General features: G+C 34.5%; 1 long non-coding RNA gene across 1 annotated transcript; it reads left to right on the forward strand.

The window, feature by feature from the left end:
• Nucleotides 1-6,842: 6,842 nt before the first annotated feature.
• Nucleotides 6,843-12,467, forward strand: LOC111089505. Its single transcript, XR_002613764.1, has 3 exons — nucleotides 6,843-7,056; nucleotides 11,512-11,594; nucleotides 12,433-12,467. It is a non-coding gene; the product is annotated as an uncharacterized LOC111089505 (long non-coding RNA).
• The last annotated feature ends 886 nt before the right edge of the window (nucleotides 12,468-13,353 follow it).

Here is a 13,353-nt window from a genome sequence, read left to right on the forward strand (position 1 = left end):
CGTCGGAACGAATTTACGGAAAATTAACTAACTAACGGAGACGTAACAGTACTTTATATACTGCAGTGACTATCGAGTGTTGTATTGCCATTGGTTGTAACTGTCTTTTGATTAAAATTTAAAGTTGGTGCTATGTTTATCCATCTGCACTAGCATATTCGATTATTGGTTGTGTGGATTGTTTGTATATTTTAATAATGTTCTGTGGTGAAGTTTCAGAGTTGCTACCTGACATTATTTGTGCGTCTCCACATTTTTGTTTCTGACATGATTAATATGGATTTTTCAATTTAATTTAAATTAAAATAAATGCTACATTTAACAAATTACAGTATATTTTTTTTAGCAAAATCTCTCCTAAGGAGGTGCTGCATTATAATCAATGCAGCACTATAGAACCTAACATACTTGTTTCCCACACCTTCTACCAAACAACTTAGGACAATTCTGTGATAGATTGTTTAGGCAGAGTATTCATGATGAAAATTGTTGAATGGACGGCAACTGCTTGTTTTAGAAACACAAGTATAGAGGACGACGTTTCGAAAGTCTTTCGTTTTCAGGTCAGTGTGTCTATGGTCTATGGCAGTTATTTTGGTGTAAAGTTAATAGTTTAGAGAAAAATTATTAATCACCAAGGGTGTTCAAAGATTAGCAATCGTCCTTCACTTTACACGACGTTAAAGATTAGAATATCAGTTTCAACTTTAAGTTTCGACTTCTTGTGTTTGATTTCCATTGTTTCTACTCGTTTGTTTCTGAAATGTTGCTGTTTCCCGAATTCAACTTTGTTCTTATGAATTGGAGACTTAATATGGCGATTGATAATTTCCTGCCATAATTAGACAATGGTCCTAACTTTTGTCCTCAGTCTCAGGGTCGACGATGTCTGCTGGGGGAGACATAGGCTTTAGTTCGCGGGGAGTTCGGCGGGCGATTGTTTCTTTCAAGTTAGGTATTCTTCTTTTCCCCAGGAGATCACTGGTAAGTTTTTCAGTGAGTATATGTTATACAGTTATACCGATGTTCAGTGAGTTTATGTAAGCTTGTGTGGATGGATAATTTACGTCATTCATGTCTTTTCCGTTTAGTGTTGGGTAAGTTAGAATTTTATACTTATTTTACCATCTAAGTTAGTTTAGTTTAAAATTGTGTTTGGAGTTTGTTTCTCTCTTTAATTTTTTTCATTGCTAACGTTATTTAGTAGTAAGTTCTTTGTCCTTTACTACTAGTCACATCTAATTGGGGATAGGTTTCGAGTCACACTGTTTTTGTTATATTCTCATGTTATTTAGGGTAGGTTTCATTTTTGTGATCTTTGTCTTATAGCTTCTTTGAGTGGACTTATAAGTTTTATATTTAAAGGTATTTTATCTTATCAGTCCCTTTAGTGGTTTTTATTTACTTTAGGTGTTACTTCTTGTTTTCTGTCTTAGGTAGATTTTCATAGCTTTGCAGGTTTGTTATTTTTATGCACTTTGTAGACTCTACACATTTATAATGTTTGTTAGTTCTGAGTACTTTCTTTAAATTATTTTGTTTATGTGTATTTTTGGTTACACTTTGTGACAGTTTCGTTCTTTATATGGGATCTCTCTCTACCCACTTTCCAAATCTCCTTCACTCATCCTTGGGATCATACCTTGGCCAGTCATCTTGCCTAGTCTGTTCGAGTCCTACTATACAAATGAGCCATCAAACGGGTGGTGCCTACTCAACCAGATTTTTGTCTCCAAATACCCGGGAGTTTACAGTCCCTTCACTGGTCTTTCCCCAGCAACAAATTTTTTTTCTTCAGTTCCTCTATGTGGATTTTGCCTTCCAATTGTGGGTGCTCCCAGTCTGTCCTTATTCAGCTCTATTTGTGTTTTGTGGAGTGGTATGTTCTATTTCACATCATCTTCACTTGCTGGGCTTATGCTCGCCTCTTCCTGTGCTCAGTCAGTCACTAACACCTGCTTCCTTCTTCAAGAAGCTTCTCGGGTGGGGTTCCTTTTCTGGGTGGAGAAGTCCTTTTCTATCCCCTTGCAGCGTGTTTTTCATTTGAGGATTATCTTCACTTCATTTCATGGTTAAGCTTAGCCTTCTCTACTTCAGCTCCAGGATATCAAGTGGGCAATCACATTCACCATACTTTCTCCTTCTCTTTGGTATGTGATGTTCTCTATTTTTCGGGGATGTGGTCTTCCTTGGAAGGGTTCATTCCCTTGGTTCAGGCACAGGTGCATTCCCTTTCTTGGATGCTTGTCGACCAGTGGATCTTCCCTCATGATCCCTTGGACCATCCCATTTTCTTTTACTCCCCAGAGTTTTTGGGTTGATGGGTTAGTTAAGGAGGCTACTCTCCATATCCACATCCTGGAACGTTTGGTGGTTCATCCTCTGTGTCCTTTCCTCTCATTTCTGCAGGGGAGGGGGGTTATGGTTCATTCTGACATTTCCGTTATTGTAATATTTCTCACCAAGCCAGGGTGTAGAGATCTTGGTCTGTTCATACTCTAGATTTCGTGTACTAGGCTCATGACTACGACGTGACTATTCTCCCATGTAATGTTCACCAAGTTCTGAATCTTGTGGCCAATCTCTTATCACGCTCCAACCAGGTTATCCACAGTGTTATCTCTTCATCATCACGTTTTTCTGTGGGTTTGTTCTCAATGGAGAACACTGCGTATATTTATGAGTTTATGTGTGTCAAACTTTCTTCTTTTTGGGTCTTCAGTTCCTCACCCCTCAGCTCTGGGATGAATACTTTCAGTCAAGGTTGGAGGGGTCTTCACCTATATGCCTACCCTCCAATCTCACTCAACTTCTGGATCATTTCCCTTATCAACAACTCTTCTAATTGTGTTTTACTGGTTCTTCCAAATTGGTTGATCAGGCGTGTTTCTCTCTGCTCTGGCCCTTACTGGAGCATCAAACCATGCCCTTTTTTCTCTCTCCTGTCCACTTCTCACTCAACCGTGATCTGACTTTGTTTTCATCCCAACATCACCACACTCCATTTTTCCGAGTGACTTTTGTCTGGTTACGTGCCTCAGCTCAGGGGTTCATCCCTATATGCCTACCCTCCAATCTGACTCCTCTTCTGGCATTTTTACCTTATCCAGACATTATCCTTGTAGTGCTCTGTTGGTTGTTCCAGATTGGCTGACTCCAGCATAGTTCCCTCTGCTCTGATCCTTACTGGAGCAACAGACCCTGTCCTTTTCTCTGTCCTGTTTGCTCCTCTGTCAACCTTGATCTGACGTTTTTCATCCTGATGTCACCACATTTCATCTTTCTGTGTGACTTTTGTCCAGTCCCATGCCTTCGTGTTGCATTTTCCCTTGGCTGTACCATTTGCCTTCATCTTTTTCTATGTACCAGAGGCAAAGATCTTGCTTCTGTCTTTAGTCTATTTCCCATGGGTTCTGACCCTTCTGTACTTCTGTTCCTCAACTGTCCATGTTCTTCATCTGGTTGTTTCTTCCAGGTTTCTCTGTTTCAACTGTTGCTCTTTATAGAGCTGCCCTGTTCAACACCCTCCATGCTCACTTCCAGAATGTTTAATCTTCCCTGAGTTTTCTATTTTCTTTCCTCTGGTCCATCCAATATGTTCCTTTGTTCTGCTGGGCTGGGATCTCAGTGTTGTTCTTCATGCCCTGTCTGGTTCTCCCTTTGAACCTATTGCAATTTGTTCCTTTTTTTCTCTTAGGACCTAAATCCTCCCCTCCTGGCATGTGGCCATCGTCATTCTAATTTTTATGCCATCCTTTAACATTCCTCATATGATATTAATTACCTGGATCGAGCATTCCTTTTCACCCATTTCCTTACCTTCCTTCTACCACCTGTTCTCCAGTTCAGATCTTTATCATCTACTTTATCCAGTTCATTACCTGCTATGTTATATGGCCAATACTACCTCCTCTCGTGGTTGTCATTCTTGTCTCTTTGTTCCATGGAATTTCTCTGTTTCCTATAATCTTTTCATCTATTATGCTCACTGGTTGGATTTGTCAATTCATCTGACTGGCATATTTTAACGTGTCCCTAGCAAGTCACTCTCTACATATTGTTTCTTCTCACCAAATTCGTCATCTCACTCACTCTTTAGCTGCTCAACACTGTCATTTTGTGGAGAAGGTCGTTCAGACCAGAATGTGGACAACTCCCAAGACATTCGTCATTCTTTCTATGCATAGCATAACTCTATCTTCCTCAGGCATGTATCTTTTTTCCTCCTGTGGCGATTCTACACATGTCTGTTCACCTTTGACTGGGGTAAGTCATCATATTATTTTTTGCACTTTATTTCATTGTTATACATCATATTTCAGGATAACACCTGGTGGCAGAAGTTGCTTGGTCAGGTATGCTAAATTTTATATCTTAGCACTATATCTGTATACTTTTATAATGCTCACTGTGGTGATTGGGGTGTTTTCTCTAAGATCACTGGCCACTTATTTGGTGGTATATCTATATATCACATTTTATAAATAGTATCTGTCTATCTATCTATCTATATATACAATGAGGGCTGTCACTCAGGAACTGCATGAGTAAAGCAATGGGGATTTTTGCCCATCCCTACTGACCTGTGATTCTTACAATCTCGGTCTTTCTGTTTTAAACAGGAAAACACAGACACCCATTGCACTGTCTCTGGTGGGTCGTTTCTCCAGACCCCCAAACGCGTATTCCCCCCTCTTTTTCTAGTGGAGCCTCTTCCAGTTCCCAGTCGCTGAAGTGGTGGATCATGGAGGTTTCTTCACGAGTGGGATTTTTACGATAAAACAATCTCATTGTCATATGTACCCACTCAGTGAGAAGAGGTCTATATACTTCATATTATACACTATTATTATTATATTATCAATACAAGGCTCTTGTTGATCACGACTTCCACTATTTATGTAAGGTGCTTCCACTAGATGTTTTCTTTCCAGATGGACTGCACTTGGCACTTCTCCCAAATGTTTTTTTGCCTGGGCAGACCAAACTTGTTGATCTCAACATCTCTTGTGTACAAAATATAAAACAGAAAATAATATGCAAGGCACTTCCGTTGGATGTTTTCTGCCCAGTTGGATCACACTTGACATACTCTAACATATACCAAGGTGTTTATACTTAAGATGTTTTGCCCAGGCTGACCACACTTGGCTATCTTGATATCAATCCAAGGCACTTCCCTAGATGTTTTTGCCCGGGTGGACCACACTTGTTAATCTTACATACTTATGCAAGGTCCTCCCATGTTGTTTTTGTCTTTGAACTGCACTTGGCATAATACGCTTCCCCTTGATGTTTTCTGCCTGGGTGGACTGCAATTGGCCTATTCATATACGGTCCTGTAGCCCTAGCCATGTATTCTATTCGATTCTGTCATATGTCTTCCTTTTACTTTATTGGGCGAAGAGTATACTTGTTCCAGAAGTAGTGCTATACCCTGTAGGTGCCTTTTATTTTACTTGCAGCACACCTAATTTTTACTTGGCGGTTGCTCTTCGCTTGTCTGACTGTTTTTTTTTTGTGCTTTCACCGACCCCTCTACTCTTACAATGTGGAATTTTAGTTTTGTGTGAGTGGAGGTAGTACCGTTTCGGAAGTTAACATTTTCTAACACTGAAAATGTATTTCCAATAGGTACTTTTCTCCTATCACACACTTCCCACCATTCCTCCCCACTGATTTACCGGTGTTTCTGATTTATCTATACCAATTCTCGAAAGTGAAGATTGTATAGAGGGCGCACTATAGTTGATGGAGAGCAGTCACATGATCAGCATATGTTACTGCAATGATGCAAGAAATATAGGGGTATAAAAGACTGGTGAGCTTTTGAAAGTTTTAGCAATACTTAGAAGACAAAAGAAGGTCGAGATAGGTTTGTGTGAGATGAAGTAATACCATTTCGGAATCACGGTTAACACTAACTTTGCGAGAAATATCAGTGACCCGCATGGTGTGTGTTTGTTAGTTGATACAGAATGACAGAACCAATATTATTTATGAATTAAAACAAGTACTCAAATAAAATTACCTTCACAAAATGATATAAACAATTATAATTTCATATAATAACGAAAAAAAGAACCCAGTATTACCTAAAATATATTGTTTAAGACACGCAATATACGGCTAGAATAAGGTTATGCGGATAGAATTTGGACGGTTGTCTCGTCTACGTCATAGGCATGGGCATATTTACTACCCGGATGAAATTTGAATAGCCATGAGACTTCGTAGCACATCGGCACTTTATCATTCACAAAAATTTAGAAAGGGAATCGATAAATTTCTGAACAATAAACTAAAGGGAAGATTTAAGTGTTTAATTAAACAGAAACGTAGTTTTCCTGTTTATAGTACATTTCTTAATTCTCTATCCGTGTTATGAGCCTCAAACAATATGTAGGTAGCTTAATAACTTTTTATTTTTTCTCAAAGTCAGATCGGTCGGAGTGCAGTTAATTACGAGTTACAGCCTTGACGGACGAATGGTATATACGGAACTTAAATCAAAAGATTATTAATAAAACATCAATGAAACAAACATAATTCCTTACCTTAAAATAACCTAGAAAAAAGATTGAAATGTTTTATGCCTGTATATATTTGTGTTGACTAATAAGAAGTTTCTGTTACCCATATTACCTGTCAAACTACAATTTATCGTACGACACATTATTGTTCGTCTGTTATCATATCGTTATAAAATGTACAAGATTTACAACGGTATAGAAATGTTAGCAACAAAACACCTAATTCATATGTGACATTGATATGTTGAAACAGACATATCCAGCAAATTTTAAAACTAATTTATAATGTTAGGGTATAGAACTCCTTGATCTAGCATTACATGTGTTTAAATTTAATAATTTGATATGTTGATGTATTTATTAGTAGGTGGTAGAATACTGAAAATTTAACTTTAAAAACGAGTTACTTAGTTTACACAACACGGTGTAAAGTCAATGTGCTGGAAAATGAATTGTTTTAAGAAATTATTTAACAGGGACTTATACGCTGTTATTGGAATGATACATGTTAAACCACTTCCTGGTATGTACAATACATTATTATTAGTATTATACTAATGTATTGCACATAAGTAAATAGTATTTTCTATTAATATTATTTGGTTTATTAACAACTTCAGAAATTAATCCCACTTATAAGTTATATTATAATAACTGGTACAAGGTTAGGCCTACGTTATATCATCCATTTATTATTACATTATCAACATTGCTGTTGTTATTACTTATAATTTTTATTTCCGTCAATAAAAATTAGTATTGTTTTCACGACCACCATACTCAGTGTCTCGATTACAAGTGATTTACATGAATTATTCACAGATTGCGGTAGGTTCACCATACACAGTGGCACGTGACGTTAATTTTTTCTATTGGAATGACGCTGTTTTGTCACTTTATATTTCTATTAGTTATAAACAAGCGAGACAGAGTATTTATCTTACATATTTTTAAGAATATAATAGAATAAATTCTGTGTTAAGCCCCCAAATTTTGTTTCGTTGGGAAGAACGATAAATAACGAATTTTCTTCACTCACGTAAACAAGTGTGGAGTACTTGCGACGTTGTGTGAAAACGTGTTATACTCATAGCAATAAAGTTTTTGTGCTTCAGATTTCGTGACCATCATCAAAGTAGATCATCTATGTATATCTATATCATATATGTATGAGACAATGGGAGTTGTTTTTAACTAACTGCATAAATACATAAACTTTTAAAATAATTTTAGTAATATAAATATAATACATAACACAGCGACAACAAAGAACCATTTGATCTTTCAAAACTGCTTCTTGCAGTTGCACACCCGTTCATAACAAAAAAAAAAAACCCAGCCGTTATTGGTTTAGGGGAATTATTGATTCCCATCTTATACTCCTGTAAACTGCTGGCCTCCACTAATGTAGACAGCAGTTCATTCTGTAAAGCCATTACCTGTTAGAAAAACATAACCATCTTAACTAGAGCCTATCTTGTCTTTACAAAATCTGAAACTTCTGTCCTCTCAGCTATCTTTAGAATATAGCAAGGAAATAAGAGGTTTTTGACTTATTTATCGACTTGTAAGTTGAGTAACATCATGTCTTGCTTCTCTTTTCTTAAGAGAAGAATAGGTTAAGATATTTTAACCTATCCATGTAAGTCAATTCAACCCTCCTTGGATTCATCCTAGTAGTCTTCCTCTAACAGAAACCTTTCCAATTCTAAGATAAGGAGATCAAAACTATACACAGTATTCCAAGTAGGCATAACTAGTGATATAAAGAGATAATTTTCTCTTTTTACTTAAAATCATTGTTTATAAGACAATCGATAAAATTATGTTGGCTTTTCTAACAGAAACTGAGCACTGCTTTCATGGCTTGAATGATTTATCTACCAAGATCCTTTTTATTCAGAGAATGCAGAAGAATGTCTGAACCACTAAAAACTTAATTAAGTCCTCTCCCTAGTCCAGTTCTTTTGCACCAAAAGAAAAGAAATTCCAAACTAATTTTTGCTTGTTCTCATGACTTAACCAAGAAATCATTCTTATACACTATTTATTCACTTATTGCAACATGCTGGTATTCCTTGAATGGTAAGGGGCCCAAAACCGTACAGAATATTGAAAATTGGCCTCACCATGTGTTGTACAAAGCTAAAATAATAGTTTTATTTCTAAAGTAAAGATTTTCTACTGTATAACCAAGAATTAAGTTTTTTTTCTTTTTGCCATGGTAAAACATGCTGCAGAGTGCTTCAGGATTTTTCTAACAGAATCAATGTTCTTCTCACACAAGAACACCTCTAAATACTTGTGAAATTTCCATATATTAAATGTAGAAATTTACACAACACAGAATTAAAATTCACCTTCCATGTTTTTGTACATTCATAAGCACTGTCAAACTGTTTTGGAAAGGATAACATCTTGGCTCTTCAAAACATTTAATTATTATCAAGAAACTTAGAAATATTAATGTTCAAAAATACATCAATATTTCAAACAAACTAGGAACAACATAGATAAAGTAAACAAGGCAGAAACTCTAACAAATCAATAAAACCTGAAACTGTAAAGAATATCAGCAACAAAAGGGTAAGGTGGATTAACCACTAGATGTTTCCAGACTGTAAAGAATATCAGCAACAAAAGGGTAAGGTGGATTAACCACTAGATGTTTTCAGACTGTAAAGAATATCAGCAACAAAAGGGTAAGGTGGATTAAACACTAGTTGTTTCCAGACTGTAAAGAATATCAGCAACAAAAGAGTAAGGTGGATTAACCACTAGATGTTTCCAGACTGTAAAGAATATCAGCAACAAAAGGTAAGGTGGATTAACCACTAGATGTTTCCAGACTGTAAAGAATATCAGCAACAAAATGGGTAAGGTGGATTAACCACTAGATGTTTCCAGACTGTAAAGAATATCAGCAACAAAATGGGTAAGGTGGATTAACCACTAGATGTTTCCAGACTGTAAAGAATATAAGCAATAAAAGGGGTAAGGTGGCTTAATCACTAGTTGTTTCCAGACTGGAAAGAATATCAGCAACAAACGAGTAAGGCGGATTAATCACTAGTTGTTTCCAGACTGTAAGAATATCAGCAACAAAAGGGTAAGGTGGATTCCAGTTGTATAAAGTGAATATTTGGAGGTTCTTTTTTAAAACTATACAGTTTTTTTTAAAAAGTCCAAATGATTTGGGCTTCTGCATTTTAAGAGAACAGTTTGGAATGTTATTTTCAGGTGTTATTCAACAAAGTTTGCTGTGATTAAGACATTGAGCTTCATGACTGTTTGCAGAAGACTTGAAAGTGTTACTTAAACATTAAAAAGTGAGATGATATTATTGGCTTATGTTTACTACCTCTTATTTAGTTAAGTGAAGCATTTTTAACCAGACGTGTTAGAAAAAATGTTACAGGTTGAAGTGAATTGAAATATATAATTTTAGTGATCAAAAAATATTTATTCTATGAAATATCAACAATAAATGTAACAAAATATTAAATTTAGCAGACTAATTTTCTAAATATCCAATACTATTTCAAAGCTAAAAATATTTTCTGTACCTTATAAAGATATGCAGTACCACTATGACATAACTCCTTATTCATATGCAAATGGTTTGCATTATTTGCTAGAGGCAAATAACATAAATTAGGATATTTTTCACACTTATATTCATAACCCAAGCCCATACTTAGATAATTGTATTTGCACAAAAAGTTGCAATTCTTTATGGTTAACTGAAAGTAAGTATGTTTGCAAATTGATAGGCTTATATAACAGTGATAACTGATATAATTTGTATTTTTGTAAAATAAGGCTGAAGAAACATTGATAGCCCAGGTTCATAACTGTATTACAACCATTGTTTTCTGTATTGTCTGCAGTAAACTTCAAGGCTTATATTGCTGAAATTATTAGTTACTAAAGCAGCATGCTAAATATTTGGTGATGCCTACTAAGTGTTTCTTTTCAGTTTAGACAGGTTTTTGAAAATGTGATAAATTCTGAGTAATTAAGTTACATGCTAAGCTATATTAGTTATTAAAGCAGCATTAGTTTGCTAAATATATGTTGTTATATGCATGGAAAATAAAATAATAGTTCAGTGAGGAACTGTGTTCACAGGCTTTACCTACATTGATAATACTATTGTATGTACGATATTTAACTGAAATATAACTCTTCTAAAAATAAGACTAAAAATTAATTATACATGGAAATTTTAGTTAGAAATAAATACTTCATTATCAGTTATACAGTTATTTTGACCAGTAATTGTTAGATAAAATTGAATTTGGTGGCATATCAATATAGAATGACAACACTAGCAGTTAGCTGTTGCCAGTTGCTGAATTTGAAGCTTGAGGTAACAAAAAAGATGTTTCAAAACATATTTGACCAAGTAAATTTGAGTAAATAAAATATATCACTGTATTTGTAATTATTTGTCCAAATTTATTGACATTTTATCATGTATTACAATCAGTTCTTGCTAGCTAGCTGGCATTTAAAATATTACTTATGCTGATTTCTGTTTGATTTATTCTGACTTACGTATCATAAACACTGGAGAAAAGCATTTCTATTCTTTACTTTAGTTTAATTGAACTAATATATAAATTTTACATACATATTATGTTATATATATATATATAACATTTATTTATCAAGTGTATTTTATGCAGAAATATAATAGATCATAAAGTAGTTTTTTTTTCATTAATATATAAGTATACAAAAAGTGAAATGATAAATCTGACTTTTTTATAGCTGATTTAAAAAAAAACCCTGATATGGAAGGGGCTAACATAATAAAACTTGGGAAATTCACAGATTTTCTTGGTAACCCAGTCTCTTGCTGTATTATATAATGAATGATTTGAGCATCACAAGGATACTTTAATGCATAATTCACACAAAATCTTGTAACACATTATACAAGATAATCAAATGTTATTTTTCTTGTTTACAGGGACTCCTAAACATAGTAATAATATTCAGTATCTTGTTGACCATGCTTGTAGTGAGGCAGAAGTATATGAACAACTTGGCTTGGTAGGTACATTGTTATATGAAATTATTTGAAATTTGTTTGATAAATTACTTATATATATATATATAATCATGAAAATGATATTGATGTCTTAAAAAATTTTGAAATCTGGTAAACAAATGACACATTTTCATTAATAAAGTACCAATTTTTTATTTTATTTCAGTTGCTTTGTATTTTAGTGTATCTAATTTCAAACCCTTCTCTCAATAATTCCTTCATTTTTCCCAGCCCAAGGTAGCCTGTGTTATTTTTCCACAGATAGCAATGAATAATAACCACAGATGGGATAATTCGATGACGAGGAACCCACTTTGAGACTAATAATGGCTGGAGATGGCTTGAATGGGTAATGACGTTGTACATTTGCTGTTATGTTAAACTTATATTAAAGTTTTTCTTCATTACCCATTCAAGGCATCTCCAGCCATTACTGATGGGATACGTTTTGGAATTATTAAGTTAGTGTAGCTAATGTGTATGTAATTTCTCAAATGGCTTAGCAACTTAACTATGTCCATAGTAAAAATGAGTGATTATTGTTGTGGTTAGTGATGATATCAGGCAAGCAGTAGCACTGCCTATGTACTGATAGCTCGGATTGTTCACCAAAATTGTATTTTTAAATTTCTTCTCAATAGGTCATCAGAACTTTACAACACTATCCAGTATTTTGTTTTATAACAATATCTATGTAATGACTGAGTCAAAAGTTCTGTGAATGTCTGTAAATATCATAGCAAAAAAAGTTTGAATTTCTTGTTCTTCTTTTTTATTACATGTTAACTCCAAAACCAAAATAATAAAATGGTGTGAACCAATTTCACTGAGATGACATAGTTTTAAATGGAATATCCGCTTGTGTAAGTATTATTAATAACTAGTAGTAATAAAAAACAACAACATAATTCTAGTGTAAACAATGTTATCATTATGCCTTCTATTTAGCTTTAGTACAGAAATTTGGTGTTTTTTTAAAACGTTTAAGTATAGGGTGAAACAGGAAGTATCAGTCAATAATAGATAAACAATAGATATTACAGTTGTACCCTGCTTGTTTTTTATTGCATTGTTTCAGTAGACATAGGAAAGTTGTGCTTATAACCAAGTTCTAAATACAATGAAAACAAGTAAAGAAAAGCTTTTCAAAAAGGAAGTAAATGTAGGGATGGCTAATATCAATCCTTCAAAAACAATGTAAACGAGATAATAGGGATGGATGGCATTTGCATTGTTTTTGAAAAGATTTTCTTTATTTGTTAACAGTATAGAGGCATACTACTCTCTGTTTTATTCAAAAAGCCTCTCAACAAATACAGTATGTAGAAGTTTCTTTGAAGCATATTTGAATCATTTTTATAGACATTAACTTTCAACATGCAAGAAACAAGTAGTTAAAATGTGTAGGTCAACTACAGCTCATTGGCAGTCTAGAGCTTCATGGTCACAAGTTGTAATGTGTGGCGGAAACTTGGCTTACTTGACAATCCAACATCATTAGAACCTTTCTCAATATTTGTTACATTATATCTCTCATTAGGAAGGGAGTGTGTTTCTTTATAATTTCTCATAAATTTATTATACCTTCCAACATTTTCCCTGTTACAACATTAGTAAGACTTTCAGGAAAGTGTGCGACATTAAAAGCACATGTGAAGCTAATGAAACTCCTGTTTGTTGTTGAGACGTCAGACATTAGAAAAAGGGTTTTAACATTCGAAATCTGATTAGCAGTGGCCATCTGGTATGTATATAAGGGAT

This window comes from Limulus polyphemus, unplaced genomic scaffold, assembly GCF_000517525.1.
Source record: "Limulus polyphemus unplaced genomic scaffold, Limulus_polyphemus-2.1.2 Scaffold6463, whole genome shotgun sequence".
NCBI lineage: Eukaryota > Metazoa > Arthropoda > Merostomata > Xiphosura > Limulidae > Limulus > Limulus polyphemus.